This window comes from Ornithodoros turicata, chromosome 10 (assembly GCF_037126465.1).
Source record: "Ornithodoros turicata isolate Travis chromosome 10, ASM3712646v1, whole genome shotgun sequence".
Classification (NCBI taxonomy): Eukaryota; Metazoa; Arthropoda; class Arachnida; order Ixodida; family Argasidae; genus Ornithodoros; species Ornithodoros turicata.
The window spans coordinates 29,017,421-29,039,197 of NC_088210.1; the positions used below are offsets into that span (position 1 = coordinate 29,017,421).

Below are 21,777 nucleotides of genomic sequence, written 5' to 3' on the forward strand. Positions count from 1 at the left end.
AAGCGTATGGCAGCGTACGAATGCGGGAACATAACTTCGAGGGACCTCAGTATGGCGGCGAGGTGATGTCAGTGAATAAACCCTATAGACCGGTACCCGAGAAACGTCATCATGACGTTGGTAGATAGACTGAAGCCGAAACAAATCGGAAGGGGAGGGCTGGGTTTCACGAATGGGCACTTGTTCGCTGCCTCCTATTGGAAGAAAAGTAGGACCGAAGGTTGCATCCCTTGCGGGGACAATCGTAATCCCCTCGAGACCGTGGCTTTCGGGCGGGATCTTGTTCGCCCCTAGCTTCGAGCGTAGTTCAACTCTACCAAATTGGTGGCGCTGTCGAACACTATGACGTCATTTGTTTGCAAACAGGGAGAGGTCTGTTCTCTCCAAAGATCGCTTGCATTGATGGCAATATTTTGCGACGCGTAAACGACCGTACGTTAATTACTTCTTGCGCTACATTACGTTATAGAATATTTTTAGTTGAAAGTGATTGTAGGAATTAGGCACTGGCGAATGGTTATATAATTGTGTGATTTAATATTCGATAGTGCAGTACCAAAAGCATGCGAAATAATTTAGGTCGTACCGTAAAGCTGGCTTCGCCTCACGAAGAATCATCTTGCGGGGAAACATCCTTGGAGGCGTTGAAGGAAACTGGCACAAAACAGCACAGAGCGCCGCAGCAAGTGACCTGAAGTGATACAAATAAAAATAATGACTTCATTGGAATAGTGCACAGGTAAGTGCACAGGTTGGTAATAATGCACTGTGATTCTACGCCATAGTGATTACATGTATTGCCAGCTTTATAGAGGCTGTATGCTGTAACGCATTCCGACATTGCATTTCAAAAATATTATAGCCCTCAACGTAAAAACGTTTCGCCCTAGTTTGGGACTCGTAGACGTTTTATTTTTTCCTTGTTTATTTTTAACTCTTTTGAAAGATGAAGGATCACGCATAGCGGTATCACCACAAACGTTTTAGACCGGCAATAGGAGAGTGAACTACGATAAACAAAAACAGTTTTCGTTTTGATGTTAAAATGCGTTGTTTGTGTCCGCTTTTTGTGCTCTCAAGTCTTTTGTGCAATTTTGTGATATACATTCCCAACACACGCGAGCTGCTTCATTCTTCTTTCACTCTCCCTCTCTATTTCTTTTAGTCAAACGAGGGAAGACCCCAAAAACGCAAGACGCCAGCAACACACACACACATCACGCAATCATAGAAACGGAACACATAGTTCATGGAAGCCCAGCATTCATTAGATTATAACCCTTTTTCATCTCTGTTGTACTCGTGTCTCGTGTATGGCCAATATTTACTGCCTCGTTTCTTTCGAGCTGCTTTGTTTGGTCGCCTTTTTCGCGCAAGCACGGCATGTCCCATCCTCAAAGCCCACAAGCGCGCGCGCGCGCATTCAGAAAATCACGGCGCCCTCCATTTCTTGGGAAACAAACGAAAACTGCGGGGAAGCGGTGGTCGTTTCAAAATATACACACATGCAACGGGCATTCTCTCTGCGCTGGAAACAATAAATCAGAGGTCGTTTCCGCGTGCGAGTTCTGGGCGGCTGCATTCGCGTGATGTGTCTCTATTTGTGTCGCGTGCGAGAGAGAAACAAAGAAAGACGCAAGAAAGTTCGCTCACAAATAACGAGAGAGCGCGCAGGCGTGAAATAGTGGGATGAGCTGCGGTGACGGAGTCTGAGAACGATTTTTCTGCAGTGCGCGCGCGCGCGCGTGCCGGAGGCGGTTCGGTTATGCGTGCGGTATATGCCGCTTTTGTTTGTTTTTCGCTGAAACAAAAGGCGTGTTGGAGGAGACGAACAATTCGCATCACCCGGGAGTATAGCGCCTTTCGCGTGTTGCTTCTCTTCTTTTGCAAACGTATACGGCGGTGCTGACTTTGTCTCATCATTTACTTACTATTTTTTCTTTTATTTGCGATATTATAAAACAATTTGTACGTTGCTTTGTGTCTCCCAGGGTCACTAAATAAGCTCTAGTGTCTCCTGGGTGCAGACGCAGTGTTTGAAGAAGGGGGGAAGGGGAAGCTCTCATTCCGGGGAAAACATATGGCTTGGAGTGATATGCACTCCGGACTAGAAAAATGACGTTTATTTTATTTAATACTATATAAGTCGTCGTTGTTCAAATACTCTGCAGGGAAAACGTAAACGCCACAAACTTTCGAATGAACCCACAAAACTTCACGGTTTCGAATTCTCCACAGTAACGTCACCGCGAGCTCTGTCGTCTGTCTTCTAACAACAGCGCGCGCGCTCTCCGCTCGCCACACCAGGTTGGAAGACAGCCAGCAGTTATGTTGGGAAGATGGAAATCGACCTTGTTGCCATGTACGTGGTAGATTGTACACAGTATGACGTAGATTTCTAGATTTCTCAAAGCTAGAAATTAATTTCACTATACTTCCGCGTCAGATATATAGCTTAGCGATACTTCGTAAAAACAAAATGTGTGGCACCAGCTCCCGTGGCATAGTGGTTAGGATGATCGCTTTCCACCCTGGGACTGGAAGGTGACGCGGGATCGAACCCCCGCTGTCTGGGGTTTTCCCTGGATATTCCGGTAGACTTTTCAGACGAATGGCGCCACAGTTCCCCCTGAAGTCGTCCCAGGACGCATACTAACCCCCCAGCCCACTGTCCTCTCTCCGTCTGTCCACGTCTGTCCCGCTCATAATCACAGTTGCTTCGCGGCGCTGACACGAAACACACACACAAAAAGTGTGGCATGCGGATTGAAATGGCATAGATTAGGTAGGATTCTGAAGACAAGTCATCACTACCATTTATTGAAAGAAACTGCCAGTACTGAGTGTACTCAATACACTATGTGTGTACTGAGAACGTGTGACAGAGTTCCTTTAAAGAGTAATATTGTAACAGTATAACAGTATAGCAACGAGTTAATTCAGGACGAATATTTAATAAAACTGCCAGTACAGATGGTACTGAGTACACTGTGTGTGTACTGAGGACGTATTACAGCGCTCCTAATAGTAATATATTGCAGCACAACGGTACTTCTGCATAGCCGTGAGGAGTTAAAGGGACAGCCTCGCAGAGACATGCCCAACTCTGAATGCATATCATTCTACACTTGAGGGAAAAAAATGATTAAATTGGGAACCAATTACAGCCGCTAGTTTCCCTAGATTGCAGTTACTCCTCATTTTAGTCCCCTGAACTCGATAGTTTCTCCCCAGTATTGCAAATAGTCCGTAAACTAATCGCTCCTCCCCCCCTTTAGAGTTTACTATAGCTCCGACACCAACACTGCTGGGCAAAAATAATGCCCTCAGGCCTAAAATCCCATTCTACGTAGTCGTCTCCCTCGAAAAAGAAAAAAAAAATGCTCAAGAAAACCTCGCGTTCGCTTCCCCACCTCCTTTTTTCCTCCTTTTTCCCGGTACAGACAAGAAAAGAAACACCCACTTCATAGGAGCTGCCATTTTCTTCTTTGTATACGAGAAAACGATCAGTTTAATGAGACTCTCCCGTGTTAAGAACTCGAGGCAATCTTAATTGCGCGCGCTCATTTTCCCTGGGCAAAGTATAAAGAAACCCAACATTTACACAAACAAGGCTCCCAGGAAGAAGCAAGACAGGGAACAGAATCGAAGAAGTTGCTGCTCGCAAGAAATCCGCACCAAACCCAATTACGCCTCGACAGCTAGCAGTTGGGGAGGGAAAGGAGATTGAGACCGCTATAGCAACAACAAAAGGGATTCTTCCTGCGCGCGCGGAAAAAAAGCAATCCCACGAAGGAAAAGAGAAGGAAGCCGTGCGCGGCAGTTCGGGGAGGACGCACGCGCGGTTTAGTGTCTCTCGGTAGTGTGTGTTAGTGTGGTCGTCTACAGCCAATAGGGATAAAAGGGGGAGAGGCCATCGGTGACGATAAAAAAAAAAAGAAGAAGAGGGGAGCAGACGGTGGACAGGAATATGGTGGTTACGGTGCCGGCTCCAAGATGGGAAGGAGTTGCTTTCCTATGTTTCTTTGTTGGAAAGCCTGATGCACAGTCGTTCGTTCTGGATGCAATGAATACGTGAGGGGTATACTAGCCAGGAAATGAATTGTGCAGCACCTTGGTCATACCTGAAAAGCTCGCCATGTATAACGTACGCTTTTGTGTCAATAAAGGCTTTTTTTTATTCAGTGTGAGCGCCGCGAAGCAACTGTGGTGATGAGCGGCGTACGCAGATGTGAACAGATGGAGAGAGAACAGGACGAAGGATTGCAGGACAGGGGGGTTGGTATGTGGCTTGGGCCGACTTCAGGGGGAACTACTGCCGACATTCGTCTGGGAAGTCTTCGGAAAGCCTCAATAAATGTTGGGTCAGTGTCTGGAAATTTGTGCTTTTGCACCGGTACTGTCGACGTCAGGCTAAAAGACGATTGCTTCTTATACGACTGAACGCGTATTGAGAAGAATTCAGAGACAACTTTCATTTCACAGCACCCAGTTTACAACTTGAAGAACCCGAAAGGGCAGGAAGTGAGCTTGGTTCATTAACGTAAGGCTGCTACGAAGTCCTTGCTGACAGACATGTCGATCGAAATGAAATTCGCTTTAGAGATACTAGTTTCATCACGTTGTCTTCTGTATGACAATCCTTTCCCTTTTATTCCCCGCATATAGGAATAAAATGCATAAATTGGGGGGCGGGGGGCAATTACATTTACTAGTCCCCTAAATTGCAATTACTTCCCATATTATATAGTCCCACGACCGTGAAGTTTATTTCCCAGCACTGCAAGTATAGCCCTAAACTACGCGCGAACTTCCGTGCATTCCATCTCGAAGTACATAGAGGTAGCTGTTAAATCATTCCCACAAGACGGTGCTATTGTACGTTATCAGTGTTTTGGTACCATGTATTTATTTGGGACTGCCATCAATCAATCGATCAATCAATCAATCAAAATATTTTATTAGATATACGAAACACACAAAGTTAAATGTGGGACTGCATCACAGGCCTGCCCTCGCAGTCCCACATTTAACTTTGCGTGTTTGGTATATCTAATAAAACATTTTGATTGATTGATCGATCGATCGATCGATCGATTGCTTGATTGACCGAAATAATTAGTCCCAGAAGGGAGCCATCGTTGCGGCAGTGCAACTCGCCCCCAAAAGGATTTAAACTATATACTTCGCGTTTTCTTATATATAGAGTCGTACATCTCTTCTTCTTTATCTTGCACTGAATCTTCTTTCAAACTATATCCAACGACATTTCTCGTTTCAACATTCCTTCGACATTGTCCGAACGGAGTCCCGCTTTATACTCCGCAGAATCGAAAAACGAAATCAAACGAAACGGGCGGAAAGAAAGGAACACATTACGGGGATGGAAGTTTGTCCCTGTGTCAATAGAGTGAAGCCAAACAGAGCCAAGCGGCCAACGTAAACTCCAATAAGGTTCCAACGGGTGTGTGTACGCATCGGCCTCAAGGTAAATCCGAGGAGTGCTTCCGGCCAAATTCTGAGCACACACGGACGGAGACAGTTGCCGGCATACATTAAATTGAAAGGCCTCGAATGGCTCGGCGGAAATGGCTCTTATACTGTATATATAGGGGGATGGAGAGGAATCGACTTCGTTATATTATATTGTCAATAGGGAGTTCCATTATATCCTTTCAGCTGAGTCGGGTTATGTGGCCTGCAAGTATATGGTACGTTGCAACCGTTCACTGCGTTAGGTAAATAAGTCTGTTTGTTTATTTGTTTGTAAGGAAATAAATAAGTTTGTATGCATGAAAGAACTGATGTTCTGAGGCTGGAACAACATAGAAGGGACAAATAAATCAATCATCATCATCGTAAATACGTTTGTTACCTCCTCTCACTACGTTTTGTATTCTCTTTGTCACGATCGCTACACTAGAACTCCGATGTTGAAGGTTTACAAAAAGAGTCATCGCAGAGTCATCTCTGCCAAACGTTCCATGTGTGAATATTTCGCGTGCATAATCGCTCTATGCAAATATTTCGAATATTTATGCGATATTTGATTTTTACCGACTTTGTAGGGGGGATATATTTATCAAACCAAAGGGGGAAAAAATTAAGGGGGGAAACGTTGCAGGCTAAACGATGTATGCAGATGTATAGGTGACGGGCCACTTCATTTATATGAACCGAACATGACTTTCAAATATGTGATACACATTGGATACCCCACCTTGGCCGTCAATCACATATATGCGCAAGGGTCCTTCCTTTAGAGGGGTCTCCATTGCAGATTTAACCTTGCAGACCCAATTCAAGCTTGTACTGCTGTGTAGCTATTAGTAAATAAAATATTTAGTTTTTCGTGAATGCCAAGAGAACAACGCACTCGAATGTTGTCGTCAAGGAAGACACAAAAGCGTGGTCGAATAAAGAAAAAGAAGGAACGTCTATACAGGCGGGATCCGTCATTAACATTGCAGACGTGTTTAACTGAGCCAGTATGGCGTCCGCGCACACGGCGCCCCCTGGAGTTGAACTTGCAGTTGTACATCCGTTGTAGTACTGTGAATCTATTCAGTGACTCTAACTATGACCATTTGACCAAGGACGCTGCTCCTTGTAAGCTACGTCAGACAACCATCATGAGCATCATGAGCCACTCTGAAAGCGGGGCGCGCATTTTGGCAGCATTTGCCCCTACTTGTGCGGAAAATACCGGTCATTGTCGTATAAATAAAATGTCATATTAACGAACAGCGCAGGCCATTGGGAGAGAACGGTTCCTGAGACAAAGGGTCATAAAGCGGGGATGTCGTATTAACTCGTGTCATATTAATGAAGTTCGACTGTATGTATATGCAGGTGTTCGCGAAGTTGCACATAATGGCCGATCCAAAGTAGAAATATTGCATATTGACACCTCAACACGTTGACATATTCTTTTTTATTTTGATTTTTTGGACAATGCGGGTGCACGCGCGACCGTATCCCTTTTCTCTAGCTATTTACTTCGCCACCGCCACTCAAGAAAACCGGTGACGTCACATATTTAATCCAGCTGAAAGGAGCACCGAGGTGACCCCCCCCCCCATTTTTTTTCGTTCGTTTTTCGGTGCAGAGTGTTCTCCGACGAACAAAATGAGTCCCTGCCAAAGAACGATGAGCGTAAGTGACCGACAGAGCGAGCGCGAGGACTCTCTACCAAAAATCCTTCTCTTCGTGAAAAGAGCGCATCGCGGAAGAGAGAAGAGGTCGTGACGTATGCCACTCCCCTCACGTGACCAGTGACGTACAGCGGCACAGCTCAAGCACGCGTATAAGCGGGGCGCGAGCTGCGAAGAAAAAAACAAAGAAACGAGGCACGGGGCCTTCACCACGTCACGAGAGCATCGTGTCGCCCGTCCACGGTTGCTTTCTCCGACTGTTTTTTTTTTCTTTTTTTTTGTAAATTTGATTGCGCAGCTATAACGCACCGCAGAGCGAAACTATTTTGCGTGGCGGCTCCTGGTGGACAGCTTGACAGACGAGGCAAGATTTCGAGCGACGTTAAATGTCACCTCATTGCTCCTTTAAAACAAATACAATCATCAACATATCGAACCAGCCGTCCGTCATATCACACAACGGTACTCCCGCAAAACGAATCAACTTCACTTTCGTTTAAACACGCTACGATCTCCCATTTACATTGAATACACACACTCTAGTATATGTTCATGTACAGTGTGCATCAGCGACTACATGCACGCGCTTATGCACCAACGAAGCGAGCGCTGTAATGGGAGGCAGTGCTTGAACGGGCCGCATATTTCACTCTGCGATGGCGGAGAAATTAGGCCGCGAAGCGCAGCATCCATCTCTTACTAGAATGATGCGCTGGGATCGAGCGAAGGGGGAAGGGGGGAGAGGGGGGGGTGCCGGATCGCCGGGGCGGTTGCCAGTCATTAGAGGCTAGCGCAAATTGGCGCCGCTCCCGAGAAAGTCATTAGACGCGGGAAGCCTAAATGACGTCCCCCTTTCCCACCCCGGCGGGAAGGAAGCTGACCTCTTGCGCGCCCCCCGGCGGCGGATAGTGTGTATTCTGTTGTCGTCTGCTTCTGCTGATCGTCTGCTCGTTATTTGAGCAGCGGCGGTCGCAACGTCACCGCAAATGCTTCATCTGTCAAGCGGATGATGACGCGATGGGAAAGTGAAAAAAAAAAGAGAGAGAGAGAGAGAGAAAGGGGAGGAACTGATAAAATGGCGTTAGCTGGCTGGTTCGAGCTTGCATTGTGTGTGTTCTTGTGTTTTGTGTAGCTAACGCGCCGAGGCTTCATCATCGTGGGAAGGGGAGGAAAGGGCTGCGACGCGAATTTACGAGATGTGGCGATGCGGATATGTTGCCAGCTGGGTAGGATGTGTGGAGAACAAGTCGTGTTCTGCTAATGTAGCGCGCTCGTATAACACGTGGAAGGCAAGCTGTTGTATCCCTCTTGATAAAAGGGGCAACCGACAGCTATGTCGAGAACATGAGAACGTGTAGCACGAACATACATACAATAAATATACTCCGTGTTTGTGCTTTAAGCGCCATGTATTGACAAAAAACAAACGTTATACGTTATACACTATTTGCAGAACAGAAACAGGCAGTCGCAACAGCAGAGTGCTATATTCCCCTAGCAATCTCTTCGCGTTTCCAATAACGCGGCGCAAAGTCAATGAATAATCACGGTGATACCGGAGACCCCGGTAAATATTTAAATCACTTTCCCCTGTCTAATGAAAAGAGAATAGAACACGTCGGTAGCTGGCTATACTGCAAACCATATACCGCGATCAGCATATTCTAAGAGAGAATTGATGAAAGCGTGCCTGCGGAAACGTATTTACTCCGCGCGGGTTTCTTCTGTGCCGTTCAATACCGCCTCCTTTCTGGTATGAGAGAAATGTTTCCTCTGGAGCGACAAAAGTCCGCATTCCGAGCACGCTCCAAACTGCTGGGAAAAGGTTGTACACAGCATACAAGAGAGATGGTTCACAATGAAGGGGTGTCTATAGAGCGGCGGAGAAAATCAAGCCGGTGAAGACGAAGAAGTAACAAAGCGCGGGAATAAAAATACATACAAAGGGCATCGTATATGCTCCTCGTATAAATTCGGGGACGCCTGCCGACTTTAAGTATACGTAGCAAGAAGGAAAGGGTGAGGGCGAGGTAAGAGCATCTGGGTATAAGTTACCCGACGTAGAAAAGTGAGGAGGAGGAACAACGGACCTAAGGAAGCCACCGACATTGTTCCTGCATTGTTCCTTCTTCCGTGCATCGAGTGGTATACCGTGGTCATATGCGAAGAGGTAGTGACAGAGATATGGCATGCATGCGAGGCAGCAAAGCATGGCTTTTATACGAAGTTCGATGATATAGTACACTCTTAAAAATGAACTTCACCGCACGGCACGCTCCTAGCCAACCACCATCTCGATTGCTATCGTTATCTGCCCTGATTTGTTGAAAACGGGAGGCGTACGACTTTTTTGTGACAATTATGAACAGCACAAGTGTCACAAAAAGGGCGTATACGCCTCAGCGCGTAAGTTCGTTTTTTTAGAGTGTACACTCTTAAAAATGAACTTCACCGCATCGCACGCAACTAGCCAACCATCACCTCGAATGATATCGTTATCTGCCCCGATTTGTTGGAAACGGGAGGCGTATGCCTTTTCTGTGACACTTATGCTGTTCGTAATTGTCACAGAAAAGGCGTACGCCTCCCATTTTCAGCAAATCAGGGCAGATAACGATATCATTCGAGATTATGGTTGGCTAGGAGCGTGCTATGCGGTGAAGTTCATTTTTAAGAGTGTATGTACTCACTGCAGGACACATTGGGGGCCGAGATAAAGAATTTCCATATTTAATCCAATCCAATCCAGTTGTAAATTACGTAACGCGTTTGACACAATGCCCAAAGATGCAGCCATTTTTTAATGCTACTTACGAGCAAACACATTTCGCTGTATACTTCTTGAGGTACCCTTTCATAAAACATACACTCGTATAAACTTTCCAAGCGGATACTCATATCACCGCGTACAGCAATACCGAGAGGTTGTTAATAATTACGTGCTTACTACGCAGCACGCACGAAGCCCAACAACTCCACTCTATATACGAGGCGCCTATTCAGCCTCACACATGTACGCTGAAATCGTGAAGTAAATTGATTCCCCCGTTGAAAACCCCCGTGGCGTGCATGCATGCTGCTCCTGCTAGACTGATTACCATAATGCATTCCAGTCCTTAAACAAAACGTCGCTTCGCGCTTAATTACCATGTTCTTGCCCCCTCACCTCTTTATGTTTTATTTTTGCGCGCGCGTGTTTTACACCGTGTAGGAATGTGCGAAAGCGTTAAGCAGTAGGCCCTGAACGCGCGTTGTATATATGGTCTGCGAAAGACAGAATTAAAAGCGGGGAGAAGCAAAACGTTGTGCGTTTAAGCGTTAATAATTCATGGCATCCACTGTTGTCTGACTGCTGCCACGATTACAGTATGATAAGCACGACGATAAGCACGGCAGCCGCAGGATAAGCATGACATGCGTAACGCGCAGGATACCACTTCGAAGTTCGAGATAAGAATAACAACAGGGATACGAGCGGCAGAATATTTTCGCATTAGGTAGTTTACGTCACAATATTGCTCGTTCTCTTTTTTTTCTTTTTCTTTTCTTTTCTTTCTTTGTTGTTTCACTTTTCCACTGGTAAGTTATCATTTATACTGGGTGAAAAGTTTAAAGCGATAGTGTGGACCGAGAGCAAAGCTAAACAAACGCTGTCACACGATTCGTTATGATTATCAGAGTCGTGCACCGTACAAAATACTTCAATTCAATCTCCAACCAATCATTTACTATTGAATTCTATAGCAGCTCTCTCTCTTCCGTGATATGGTACTGTCAGTGGGCGGGGGCAGTTAACCAGAGAGGGGGGGCGAACGCCCCCTGGGTCCGCCCCTAACTTACTGTTAGTAGCATCCGGTTTCTGTCCTGCCAAGCACTTAAGCCGCAGATTCGAGAAACAGAAACAGCAACCGTATACGCGAACATGCAGTTCACTCTTCTGTTTTGTCTAAAAAAATTATGATGGTTGAAATTTTGCATACGACATTTTCACGTAGCTTACATTCGAATACAGCGCTAATCTCAAAATCAATTGACAGTTTCAGACTGTCTCCAGTGTGCACCCCCCTGCCTTCCTCCTCAACTTGTATCAAGAAGAAAAGCCGGCACGGTGATAAATTATACGATACGAACGCCGCGAAAGGTAAAAAAAAACAAAAACGTATAAAGCAAAACAGAGAACTACCACGTATTCCCCCTGCCTCTTAAGTACACCCCTCCTGCCCCTAAGACACACAAAAGCCATCTTCGCAGCACGCTCTAGAGAGAAAACACGCACTTACACTAGCCTCAATCACGACTTCCAACACAAGAACCCAAATTACACGCTCCGCACCATAAATGCTCTTCCTTTACACACTCTGGCCCTTCCTCCAACTCTCTCTCTCTCTGTCCTTAGCGGAATACAGTCCGCACGGATATAAAACATCCCAACACAAGAGCGGAAGAACGACGAAAGAGAGCGCAAATTAGACTCCACACACACGCACGCACGCACACAGTCTCCTCCCGCTCATTACAACGGAGAACGCAATCTTCCGGCAAACAATGGGGCCGTCACAGCAATCGTCCGTTTCTACGGCTTCTCCTGGCTCATTCTGGCTTAATTGTTTTCTTCGTTCATTCCTCCGCTCCTTCGCGACGGAAGCGCCCCCTCATTTTTCCTAGCAGAAGACGGAGAAAATTTCCACGCTTTTCTCTGGGCGTCGGCGACGTCAATTAGATAAAACACCGCGGTAATGAAAGCCTAAAACAGGCAGCCGTTATTATCTCGGCACATTTATCTCGATCCTCACATAGTCTTGACAGAGAGGACACGAAAAAAATAAGAAGAAAAAAAGAATTTCGAAGTACCACAAGGATGTGTATGCAAAGAGCTGCTTGTATGTAAAGTACATACGGAGATCCGCCTACACATAACATAAACATTTCGTTTTCGAAAAAGGGCCCTCTTTCGGGGGATAACGGCGGGGAAGATATTTTCTTTTCGTAAATGTACTTCTTTTCTTGTTACTTTCTTGTTACTGGGCGATGGGGTAATGGAAAAAGATGGGCCGACGAAATATCCATCCGCTACGCGGGGAAGATAGAAACGCAAAACAGGGAAAAAAAAAAAAAAAGTTTCGAAGGGAGGACAGGCTATCTCGAGACGGAAGATAAAACGGAAGAGCTGCTGAGCAAAAACGAGGAACGGGTAATATAGTACAGATAGAAAGAAAAGAGGAGGGGGGAGGGGGGAGAAATAGAAAAAGGTGTACAGCGCAAACGCGAAAATACACCTATGGGGGGAGGAAATACTTCTTGCCGCATTAAATAAAAGAGCGATGACGATGGCGATGCCCGAGGGGAAAAAAAAAAGAAAGACGGGGGAAAAAAAGGGGGAAGAAACGAGCAGACGAAGAGGAGGAAGTAAAAGTGGGCAAAATGAAATGGGAATGTCGCAAGAGAGGAGGAAAGAAGTGATTGATCCGAGTTTGAGACGACAGAGTGGGGGAGGGGGGAAGGGAGTGTATTTTCGTGTGGCTTCCATTTCCCCCTCGGTGGGTAGTAAGGACAAGCCACATGAAGCAGAAGAAGACTTCCCGGGTGACTACGCACAGACAGACGGCGTCACCGAGGAGGAGATGAAAGGGAAAGAGTGAGAAAAAAAAAAAGAACGAGATGATCCTTTTCGTCGGCGATTACCGTTCGGAGGGAGGACGAAATAGTCTCCCTGAAGAAATCGACGTCCAAATAGGAGACGTGAAGCGTGGCTTCTGCGTTATGGAGACGTCGATATTGTGCGATGGTGGAGGGAGTCACTCTGTTGTGTATATGTGTGTGTGGGGGGGCGGGCTGACGTACATGTTGTTTTCCCTCAGGCTTCCATCTCTTCTTGTGCTGTAAAGCAAAGCAAGAAGTGGTATAGGGGAAAAAAGAAGAAAACAAGGGCTGGTAAAGGACAGTGGAAGTATTTGAAGAATTGTTTGCGAGGCAAAATACGGCCTTTGTTCAGTGTGTATGATGGGCGGAAGGGGGCGTTTGCGGGTTTATTTGTTCATTTATTTGAAATAAAGAAATAAATATTTATTCATTTATTTGAAATAAAGAAATAAATATTTATTCATTTATTTGAAATAAAGAAATATTAATTTATTTTATTTATAATACTTCTGGCGACTGCCATAGAAGGAGGGGCAAATACAACACGTTCAACATTAATGCAATTACAATGAAGATGGAAAGAGAGAAAAAAATGATAAAGGAAAAGAAAGCACGAGAAAACGAAACCAGTCACTCGTCCTATATCCCATATGATATATGGGATATAGGATGATAATGATATCCCGTATGATTTGTTGTGATTTTGAAATGGGCTGGATAAGCCTACCGGGAGGCATCACAGGATATTTTCTACCATTCGCTGTATGAGGTTTGTCGATTTCAGTTGCATTTCGTTTTAGGTTGACAGTGCTGCGTCCGTGTGTACTATAAAGTAGAACGTGTGAAAATATTTTGGCAAATAATACTGCAGCACGTATCGCTCCATAGCTCATAAAACACGATTATGAAATTGAGTATCAATAAAATGTAGTGTGCCCGTCATTTTAATTTCAGCACCCACATGCATTTGTCCGCTTATATTGTCGCTTAAAAACATTTGATTTGGTTTGGCTGCGAGACTTCTATTTTTCAGTTGGCGACAATTGCGATAACAGTACCTAACACGAACACAACATGACCCGGAACAAAATGACACGACCTGACACAGCATATAAAGCAAGAGCACAAACGCATACACACTGTAAAAAAATAAATAAATAAACATTTGGAACATCATTGAAGAAAAATATTTTCACAAACCAAATCATTAATGTACCTTTGGAAATGTCACTCCCGCTAAAATAGCTGCTGGACTAAATCCATGATGAAACGAGCCTGAGCATGGGCAACACGAATTAGACGAAAATACACAACCACGTTCAAATCTTCGCCTAGCTTCGTTGCGTAATTTCGTCTAATTCGTGTTGCCCCACACTCCCGTTGTCCGCTGCGAAACATAAAAAATTGAGGCACGCGTCAACTTTTGTAAGTTCGGTTTCGCCACACTAGGTTAGTGCGTGCAGGAAAGTATGCTTGCGGGTTTGGATGCCAACTTCGCCAAAAGCTGTCACACTTCTGTAAGATGAGCTTCACACGATTAAGCCTGCGCGTGCAGGGAAGTATGCTTGCGGGTTTGGAATGCAAACTTTACACAGAACCTGCTTAGCACATTCAGAGCAGTAGGAACGTCATTAATATTCTAACAAGCCCTTACGTAGAAACTGCGCCATCACAGTGTATTCACGGAACAACTCGCATTATAAATTCGCACAAACCACAGACGAAGTTGCGTAAGAAAGAGCGCGGAACCCATGTCACGCCGAGTGGAGCGCTTCTAACTTCATTAAACACCAAACGGTTGGCAGCTTAATTCCACAGTTTCCAACTCCTCCTGGCGTTATCTATCTTGATCAGATAACGCGTCGGACTGCGAAAACTTGGTCGGGCCCGCTTTCGTATGCGCGAGGAATTTCCTCGGCAAGGCGGACGCCCAAAATATTCATTAGGCCCCCCCTGCTTTGAAATGCAGATTGGCGCGTCTAATAGCCTGAATTAGGAAGGCGCGGGCAAGAACTGGCGCACATTGAGATGATCATCTGCAGCAGCTGCTTAGATAGTGTACGTTGGGGACACATTACTTGAATCCTACAAAAACAGATATGGCTCCTCCGGGAGGATTGTAATGATTAGCGTGAACACTTTTCTCTGCTTGCCGCAGATTGGAACGTGGTTATGGCCGTCATCATGCGCGAAGAGTGAGCTCGCCGGGAAGTTTACGTGTTTTTTTTTTTCTTTTTTTACACCACTTATATGATTCATGATGAAGACCGCGGGGCGATAATTTCGAAGCACTGGTTGATTTTTTTTTTCTAAGTGATAGTTTCTTCACACAAGGGCCAGCCACTGTGCCAGCCACTTGGATAGACTATCTGCGGTGCGCTGATATTGTGCAACCACCACACTAACACTGAAAAAAAGAAAAAAAAAGGTCGATTTCACAAGACATTAAAAAGCTTATTGTTGTTGACTCTAGCTTCCAACCACGCTTCCAAAAAAAAGAGAACGAGAGAGAGAGAGAGAGAGTTCCCGTCATTTCGATGACTAGATGCATTGCCGCTACCATTATAGCCCCTTTTGGGACTGGATGCAAGGAAGACTATGCGCAGTTTAAGGACTATTTCATGGCAGGGGGACTAAAACGGGGGGAGTAATTACACTCTAGAGGACTGGAAGCTGTAAATGCGCCCCAATCCACACTTTTTTTTTAAGTGTTATATTTGTGCCGGGTATGTATGGCCAGTTTTGTGGCCACGTGATCTTGTTGTATCTGTACATGCACCCAGAGGCGGATCTGGGATTTTTTTCTAAACAGGGTGTGTGAGTGCACCATTTCTTTTGTATACCTGATGAAACGTGGTCCACGCGAAAGCTTGCACATATTAGGCATCTAGAAAGTTTAACAAGAGAGAACTGATGTTCTGAGGCTGGGACAACATAGAAAGGACAAACACATACAAAGTCTCAAAAGCTTAGCTTAGCTCAATTGGTAGAGCCCTGGACCGGTAATCCAGAAGATGTGGGTTCGAGTCATATACAGCTGGCTAACCTTTTCAGTGACTTTAATCTTCCATCGGTCTAGAAAGCTTCAGTGTCATTTTTTTAGTTTTCTACAGTCACCGCGGGCTTGACACGCATTTGTACACGGTGTTATTTTGTCTTAAATGTATGATTTAAGAAAACCCCGATGTCTGACTGACGTCGGCAACATTAATCCAACCTTACTGCCCGCATGTCAGTGAAGATTCCAGTAACTTCAACACTATCTACGGATCTTCTACTGAAATAGTACTTAACGAGCGTCTACGCTTGTTCCAGAGGGCACCACCCATCACACCTCATCACTCAAACGGAGCATTGCCGCATTGGGTCGAATAAGCGCGCAGCTTTTCCTGCGCAGGCGTATCAGAATCGGTATGCGCACTGGAACACACACAACGCAATATGATACAAAACGAACCCTCCTTTCCATCACGAACGGAATTATCAAAGCGAATGATAAGAACGCCAGGGCCGGAAAAATAAAAGAAAAACGCTCTCCCCATCTTTCGCTAAGAAGAAAATGAAAGCCAACGCTTATCTGGAATAAAACTTTCTTCCTCTGGAGCGAAAGCGATGAGAAAGTACGAGAGAGAGAGCAATAAAGCGAGTAACTGAGGGAGAGGGAAAAACGTACACACAGCAAAATGCATTAACGGAGATAAAACAACAGGGATGGGGGGAGAGGGGGGGGGAACCCGTCCGACCCTAGCAAATAAAATAAGTCCATAAATAAGGCAACGGCCCAAATAATCGCCCGAGCAAATAAAGGGGAAAACGGAACCCGGAAAAACCAATCTAGAAACCTGCCTGTCGAGGGCGAGGGGGAAGGCGATACAAACTCCTCTACATCAAAACGAGAAAGGGGAGCAAAAAAGGGGGAGGAAAAAAAAGGCAAGATGACTCCATATATATATATATATATTCCTCTCTCTCGGTGCGACGGCAATCCGCTTTTCACTTTCATCTTTTTATTCCCCGCTAGAGGAGGGTGGGGGCACGATAACTCGTAAAAGAAGGAGAGAGAGACAGGGAGGAGAGGAGCGGCAGCAGACACGATTACATTCAACCTTCTCTGGGGAGGCGAAGAGAGAAACTGCAATAAAGTGGCTCGGAAAGAGAATATAAATTGGGGATCCCTCTCCCTCGTTCACCCTCATTTCGTTCTCCTTTCTCTTCCTCACCATTTTGCAGTTCTCTCCCTTTCTGTCGTCTGTCGCGGAGAAAAAGAAATCCCCTTTTCCTTCCTTATCTATCGTCTGCTTTGAAAAGCATGAACAGAAAAAAAAAAAAAAAAAAATGAGAAAGAAGAAAATGGAAGTTCCCCTTTTCTTCGCCTCACTTTCCTTTGCTCCAATTCTCCCATGTCGGTATTACATTGTGCACGAGAGAGAGATGAGAGAGAGAGAGAGAAAAACTAGAGCAAGAATGAGGAAAGCCTGCATCGCCGTCGTCTGCTACAAAATGGAGAAAGCGCGCCATCTTTGGAGCGAAGCCCATACTGTTAATATAAGCGCGAGCCGTGCCTGCCCTTTCTTCGTATCTTTTTCTTTTCTTTCTTTCTTTTTGTCTGTTCGCTCTCGCCGGATGAGGAGCTAAAATATTGAAGTGCATAAAAATAATGCTCGATTTATACGTCCATGCTTTTTTTCTTTCTTTCAAAACGATCTCGTGGGGAGAATAAGAAGATGACATACAGCGTAACCGCCGGCTGTACTTAAAAAGAAAAAAAAAGAAGAAAAAAATTAAGCAATTTAGTTACAATGTGTGTGCAATCGGAAGCTGCCATCGATATTGGAGGACAAGAAAAACGCGAATGAAAGCGATAGCGAAAGGGAGCAAGTGAATTGGATAATTTTTCGGCTGTTAATTTCCTCATCGGATAAACGACTGCCTCACAATTTTATCTTTCTGTAGGCTTTTATTGCGTATACTGGGGTAAATTATAAACGACACGACACATCGTTTTCTTTATCACGTTTTGAAAGGCTTGGCTAGTTGCTAGACTTTAGTTTGGTGTCTGCGTTGCCCTCTTGCTTCGCGGGTGCCGCATTTTTTTTCTTTTTTGTACAATAGCAAGATTGATTTTAGACGGTTCATAATGACTTTGTATATGTAGTTCTTGACCGCTGAGGGACGTTACTTTGATTGGCTGCATTCATGCTGTCCTGAAGCGGATACATATTATAGGAGGAATAATGTGTAGTACCTCGTGCATGTGCGTGGAATGGGAGAAGAAGAAAAAAAAAAAGGCGTGGAAACACGAAGTACGGTTTCGAATACAGAAATCACGTGTTAATTTTTGTGCAAAGTTTTATCGGCTATCGCGTGGTATGCCTAGCCGTTCTAACAGAGGTCTTTCCTCGCGGGGCCTGCCAACAAGCACCCTGTACGACCAGGGGACAGTTACGTATATTCCTGAGCTTGTCAAAGTGTAGTCTGCAATTGAATAATGGCAGTTGAAGAAAAGGCAACAGCAGTGGGATTCGCGCTGTGTACCAGTCGCGTAGAAAAAGAGAGGGAATACCGAAGCGGGTGCGGCTGTTCCTTATCTTCCGTCACCCCCATGTGTGAACCAGGCAGGTGAACACGTACTGTAAACGTATTTTTATTCGCCACGTATTAATCTTCGCGAATTTATCGAATGCTAAAAAATCGCGAAAAATTGTACTCGCGAACACAGCTCCATGTTTATCCCGCCGCGAAAGGAAACAGCCCTGGAAACGTGAAATTAAATGCTCGCGTATAAATTCGCAAGTGACTGAATGCACGATTCGCGAAAATTAATACACCGCGAATAAGAATACGTTTACAGTAATTGGCAGCCGTATAGCAAAGCGAAAGAGCGCATTGGTACGCTGTTTCGCCCAATAAGTATGTAAATGTAAACAGAAACTTATTATTGCTTTTCAAAAGAATCACTGCGTAGACAGTGAGTAGAGAGCTTCTTCTTCTTTTTTTTCTTGAATATTTTTCGCTGAAGGTTCCAAACAAACAAAAGAAAACAGAGGTTCCGAAAGTGTCCGAAGTTGAATTTAAGATTTACGGGTTTTATTTTATTAATGAGCGTACACATATCAGCTTGCCGCTCACTGTTCAGCTCGTGGCCGATGCCTCAAGGATATTTACCAAAGAGAAAGTCCCTCGATAGCGTCAGCTGCATCTGAATCATTCAGCGGGGGACCTTCGTGAAACACCCGGCATATAGGTAAGAAAATGTAAACACACCACCAGAGTGAAATACGCAAACACAGGACGCGCGCACGAGTCTAAAGATGCATCCCCCAAAAGATTCATCCTCATCCGTAAACACGCTCCCGCTCCTTTACTCGTCCGCATCACCCCAAAACTGCGCGCAAATACCGGCAGCCGAATCGCCGACAACATCGACCCGCCATCTTTAGAGAATCCTGCAATCCGTGCGTAATATTGACCAACCAGCGTCGCAATTACTTCAGCCATTACGCGCTCCTTTAACGCAATTACGAAACGCGAAATTGCGTTCATCTCTGTTGTCTTGCTTCCTTTTATTAAGCGAATTAAACGAGTTCTTCCACGGGGAACAACTATAGAACAACGAAGCAGAAAAAAGAAAAAGAAAAGCGAAGCACGCGCGCGCACACAATAGCAGAAACCCTGGGTGCGCGCGCCAGCGGTAATGAAGCGACGTCTCGCGGCAGAAAAATGAATCACCCGTAATTAGAAAAGCAACGGCAAATAAGGAGAAGGAACAAAAAGAATCAGAAGGAAAGAGAGGCAAAAAAAAAAAAAAAGCTCGTTTAAATGTTCCCGGCTTCATTTATTCATCCGATCCTCGCAGAAGAGTTTTTCCTTTTTCCAGAGCAACTACAAACTTTTCTCGTCTGCTCAAAGCGATTTGGAGATCCCACTGCAGCGGGTGATCCATTAAAGGGAATTAGCGTCACTTAATATTGCGGGGAAGGGAAAGAACATACAGGACGAATACAGCGCCTGCGCAAAAATGATTTGTTATAAATGGTCAGGGAACGTTAATCACCCGGCGTATCCTTTTTACTTCTTTTTCTTTTTTTTATTGCAAATGATCAATCGTTCTTCCTCGTCGCCGCCTCCGTCGCCTATAAGAAAAGGGGAGAGTGGAGAGGAGGCTTTACTTCGTTACTTCATTAGGCAGAAGCTTTGCGCTAATGATGCAGGTCGCGGAGAATATTTGCTGGCGGCATATTAAGCGCGTTGCAAATACATACGCTCGGAAAGTTTGATGTACCGTGTGTTTGTACTTGCGCGAGATAAAAAGACGGGTATATTATTTGCTCAGAGAGATTTGATCAACGGTTTTAGACGATGATATCGTGGAGGGAGACAATATGCTTTTAGAAGGACGCTCCGGTGTATGACGCACGGAAAAATCGTTTATCTGTGAGCCTATAGTACGTAATGTGGCAATGTGACAAATATATTCATCCTATTAAATCGTGAGTCACCCGAAAGGGTTCGATTAAAGTGATGCATGGTCTAAGCTATTATGTAAGTTGTTATGAAACCTGGTCATAACAGAGTCGGTAAATTTTACATTGGAAATTGACATATGGTGAACATTTTGCTTAGCTTCGTCTTCAAACGATTATCGTTATCTGGTTCAAATAGATTTTTCATGTTCTGATTACCTGATAAGCTTCTATTAGATTATGCTCTCGGTAAGGCGATGCCACGAGAGATAAGGACATAAAGCGTATTATCTCAGGTCGTATGATACCCATGATACTGTGCAGTTCTGTGCTACTTCAAGCAGCCCGGAGAAGGTATTTGAACGCACAGCCGCGTTATCGCTGCACATGTTCTATACATGTTCTATATGAGTGCCTATACTTCTTTGCTAAAAAAAAAGAAAAGAATAAAAGAGCGGAATACGCCTGTTACATACAGACATACAGACCGCTTAAGCAAACACTTTTGTATTCTCATCCGTATCGCGTTCCCATTTGTCCATAACCGCATATGTTAAAGATCAACAGATGTGTATAAAAGATATGAAGCGTTCGCACAATGCAGTACGAAAACACACCTCTCCTTTATCTGATATGCTTGCAGTATTTACAAGCAGTACCTTCAACGGGTGGCGAAATCCCTGCACGATGTCGACGACAATGCGCGCTGTTTGCGTCTTCTGCGATGCAGTTTAAAGCAGAGGACAAAAAAAAAAAAAAAAAAAGAAGTACGAAATTCTGGCTGATTGAATTTTCGCGAGAATTCTCCGCGGAGCGGCGCTGGAGACGTACGGGCGCCCGGCAAGCAATTTAAAATCCCTCCGCGAAATGCGAAGAGAGAAAGGGCAAAAATTCGAATTTGGTGAACTCCCAAAGCAATAAACGGCCACGTACAACGAGAATAGCATGAAAAAGAAGGCGACGCTTCGTCATTTGCATATCGTCTCAGCAGAAGCGATTCTCCTCAAGAAGGAGAAGCAAAAATGGAAAGCTTCGAAAGATGGGGGCTTATTTTCCGGAGGAAGAATGAAGTATTTCGGTTCCAATTTGACCTCGCTGTGTGCTCCTGGCTGTCTCTCGCTCCTTTTGAATGGGGTCGGTCGTGAAATTATTCCTTGACGGTAAAGTTGATCGATTGAACTTTGTTTAATAATGCGCGGCACTCTAAGAGAGAACTTTATCTCCACTGGACATAATTGGTAAGAAGGGCCTTTGATCACAAGGAGCGAATGTGTTGACAAAAATACATGAAGTTTCTGAAAAACGTTTCTCCTGCAACTTCCCCAATTACGACTGTGTTTCATTTATCGGCCGACCTTTGTCTGGCTGACCTTTCCGTTTTCGTTTAATAAACTATTCCCTCCTTATCAGTGTACCTCCATTTCAAAATGTTTCTCGTGGACTTGCACGCGGTAGCACCAAAAGATGCAATGCGCATTTTCATCCTCAGGCAGTATACGTTAGTGTCAGTAAGCCAAAGC

General features: G+C 44.9%; 1 long non-coding RNA gene across 1 annotated transcript; it reads right to left on the reverse strand.

Moving 5' to 3' along the window:
• Positions 1 to 598: 598 nt before the first annotated feature.
• LOC135370825 (uncharacterized) lies at positions 599 to 20,975 on the reverse strand. Its single transcript, XR_010415462.1, has 3 exons — positions 20,875 to 20,975; positions 12,837 to 13,031; positions 599 to 691 (listed from the first exon to the last, which is right to left on the reverse strand). It is a non-coding gene; the product is annotated as an uncharacterized LOC135370825 (long non-coding RNA).
• Positions 20,976 to 21,777: the final 802 nt, after the last annotated feature.